Below are 3,788 nucleotides of genomic sequence, written 5' to 3' on the forward strand. Positions count from 1 at the left end.
TTACATAATGAGCCAACATGTGTCTACAAAGTGCAGAGGAAAGTCACCTCAAAACATGTAGAAATAGAATGTAAATGAGAGGCAGCAGAAGACCACAGGATATCAGTCCAACATCTCTGCCACTCCCAATGTTGGCAGATGAAGCCTCCTCCAAGACATGTAAGGGAAAAGCAATCTCTTACATATCATTAAAGTTGTTAAGAACATTCATTTCTGGCTGTATTTTTTTAATTCTTCTGTACCAATAAGAATGTGTTCAGGTGTTCATGTGTGTAATTGCAAATGAAGGATATGTATAGAGCAAGAATAAGATTCTCTTTTTAAAGGGGTACTCCAGTGGAAATCAATTGTTTTAAAATCAAATAGTGTCAGAAAGTTAATCAGATTTGTAAATTACTTCTATTTAACAATCTTAATCCTTCCAGTACTTATCAGCTGCTGTATGCTACACAGGAAGTTCTTTTCTTTGCTCTCTGCTGACACCTCTGTCCATGAAAGTAACTGTCCAGTGCAGGAGAGCTTTGCTATGGGGATTTGTTCCTGCTCTGGACAGTTCCTGACAAGTACAGAGGTGTCAGCAGAGAGCACTGTGGTCAGACAGAAAAGAAAATAAATTCCTGTGGCGCATACAGCAGCTGATAAGTACTGGAATGATTAAGATTTTTAAATAAAAGTAATTTCCTGATATGTTTAAAGGGGTACTCCAAAGGATAGGGGATAAGATGTCAGAACGCCGGGGTCCTGCTGCTGGGGAACCCCGGGATCTCGGCAGCAGCACCCACCTGTACGGCTTCCACCTCCCACGAGCAACGCTGGAGGCTTCAGATTCCGACCACAATGGCGGATGAGCATGACGTCACGACTCCGCCCCGTGTGACGTCACGCCCCACCCCCTCAATGCAAGTCTATGGGAGGGGGTGTGACAGACCTCCGATAGACTTGCATTGAGGGGGCGGGGTGTGATGTCACGCTCGGCCGCCATTGTGGTCGGGGTCTGAAGCCTCCAGCGTTTCCGGTGTGAGGTGGAAGCTGTACAGGTGGGTGCTGCTGCCGAGATCCCGGGGGTCCCCAGCAGCGAAACCCCGGCGATCTGACATCTTATCCCTTATTCTTTGGGGTGCAGAGTACCCCTTTAACTTTCTGGCACCAGTTAATTTTTTTAAAATTGGATTCCACTGGAGTACCCTTTTAACCCCTTAAGGACCGAGCCCTTTTTCACCTTAAGGACCGGAGCGTTTTTTGCAATTCTGACCACTGTCATTTTAAACATTAATAACTCTGGAATGCTTTTAGTTATCATTCTGATTCCGAGATTGTTTTTTCGTGACATATTCTACTTTAACTTAGTGGTAAAATTTTATGGTAACTTGCATCCTTTCTTGGTGAAAAATCACCAAATTTGATGAAAAAAATGAAAATTTAGCATTTTTCTAACTTTGAAGCTCTCTGCTTGTAAGGAAAATGGATATTCAAAATATTTTTTTTTTGGGTTCACATATACAATATGTCTACTTTATGTGTGCATCATAAAATTTATGAGTTTTTACTTTTGGAAGACACCAGAGGGCTTCAAAGTTCAGCAGCAATTTTGAAATTTTTCACAAAATTTTCAAACTCGCTATTTTTCATGGACCAGTTCACGTTTGAAGTGGATTTAAAGGGCCTTCATATTAGAAATGCCCCATAAAAGACCCCATTATAAAAACTACACCCCCCAAAGTATTCAAAATGACATTCAGTAAGTGTATTAACCCTTTAGGTGTTTCACAGGAATAGCAGCAAAGTGAAGGAGAAAATTCAAAATCTTCATTTTTTACACTCGCATGTTCTTGTAGACCCAATTTTTGAATTTTTGCAAGGGGTAAAAAGGAGAAAATTTTTATTTGTATTTGAAACCCAATTTCTCTCGAGTAAGCACATACCTCATATGTCTATGTTAATTGTTCAGCGGGCGCAGTAGAGGGCTCAGAAGGGAAGGAGCGTCAAATGGTTTTTGGGGGGCATGTCACCTATAGGAAGCCCCTATGGTGCCAGGACAGCAAAAAAACACACATGGCATACCATTTTGGAAACTAGACTCCTCAGGGAACGTAACAAGGGGTAAAGTGAACCTTAATACCCCACAGGTGTTTCACGACTTTTGCATATGTAAAAAAAAAAATTTTTTTTTTACCTAAAATGCTTGGTTTTCCAAAAATTTTACATTTTTAAAAAGTGTAATAGCAGAAAATACCCCACAAAATTTGAAACCCAATTTCTCCCGATTCAGAAAACACCCCATATGGGGGTGAAAATTGCTCTGCTGGCGCACTACAGGTCTCAGAAGAGAAGGAGTCACATTTGGCTTTTTGTGTTTCACGACTTTTGCATATGTAAAAAAATTTTTTTATTTTTTACCTAATATGCTTGATTTCCCAAAATTTTAACATTTTTAAAAAGGGTAATAGCAGGAAATACCCCCCAAAATTTGAAGCCCAATTTCTCCCGATTCAGAAAACACCCCATATGGGGGTGAAAAGTGCTCTGCTGGCGCACTACAGGTCTCAGAAGAGAAGGAGTCACATTTGGCTTTTTGAAAGCAAATTTTGCTCTGGGGGCATGCCGCATTTAGGAAGCCCCTATGGTGCCAGAACAGCAAAAAAAAAAAAACACATGGCATACCATTTTGGAAACTAGACCCCTCGGGGAACGTAACAAGGGGTAATGTGAACCTTAATACCCTACAGGTGTTTCACGACTTTTGCATATGTGAACATTTTTTATTTTTTTTTACCTAAAATGCTTGGTTTCCCAAAATCTTTACATTTTTAAAAAGGGTAATAGCAGAAAACACCCCCCAAAATTTGAAGCCCAATTTCTCCCGATTCAGAAAACACCCCATATGGGGGTGAAAAGTGCTCTGCTGGCGCACTACAGGTCTCAGAAGAGAAGGAGTCACGTTTGGCTTTTTGAAAGCAAATTTTGCTCTGGGGGCATGCCGCATTTAGGAAGCCCCTATGGTGCCAGGACAGCAAAAAAAAAACACATGGCATACCATTTTGGAAACTAGACCCCTCGGGGAACGTAACAAGGGGTTAAGTGAACCTTAATACCCCACAGGTGTTTCATGACTTTTGTATATGTAAAAAAAATATTTTTTTTTCCCTAAAATGCTTGTTTTCCCAAAAATTTTACATTTTTAAAAAGGGTAATAGCAGAAAATACCCCACAAAATTTGAAGCCCAATTTCTCCCGAGTACGGCGATACCCCATATGTGGCCCTAAACTGTTGCCTTGAAATACGACAGGGCTCCAAAGTGAGAGTGCCATGCGCATTTGAGGCCTAAATTAGGGATTGCATGGGGGTGGACATAGGGATATTCTACGCCAGTGATTCCCAAACAGGGGGCCTCCAGCTGTTGTAAAACTCCCAGCATGCCTGGACAGTCAGTGGCTATCTGGCAATACTGGGAGTAGTTGTTTTGCAACAGCTGGAGGCTCCGTTCTGGAAACAGTGGCGTACCAGATGTTTTTCATTTTTATTGGGGAGGGGGGCTGTGTAGGGGTATGTGTATATGTAGTGTTTTTTACTTTTTATTTTATTGTGTGTTAGTGTAGTGTAGTGTAGTGTTTTTAGGGTACAGTCACACGGGCGGGAGTTCACAGTAGTTTCTCGCTGGCAGTTTGAGCTGCGGCAGAAAATTTGACACAGCTCAAACTTGCAGCCGGATACTTACTGTAATCCTCCGCCCATGTGAGTGTACCCTGTACGTTCACATTAGGGGGGAACATCCAGCTGTTGCAAAACT

Source organism: Hyla sarda, chromosome 3 (assembly GCF_029499605.1).
Source record: "Hyla sarda isolate aHylSar1 chromosome 3, aHylSar1.hap1, whole genome shotgun sequence".
NCBI lineage: Eukaryota > Metazoa > Chordata > Amphibia > Anura > Hylidae > Hyla > Hyla sarda.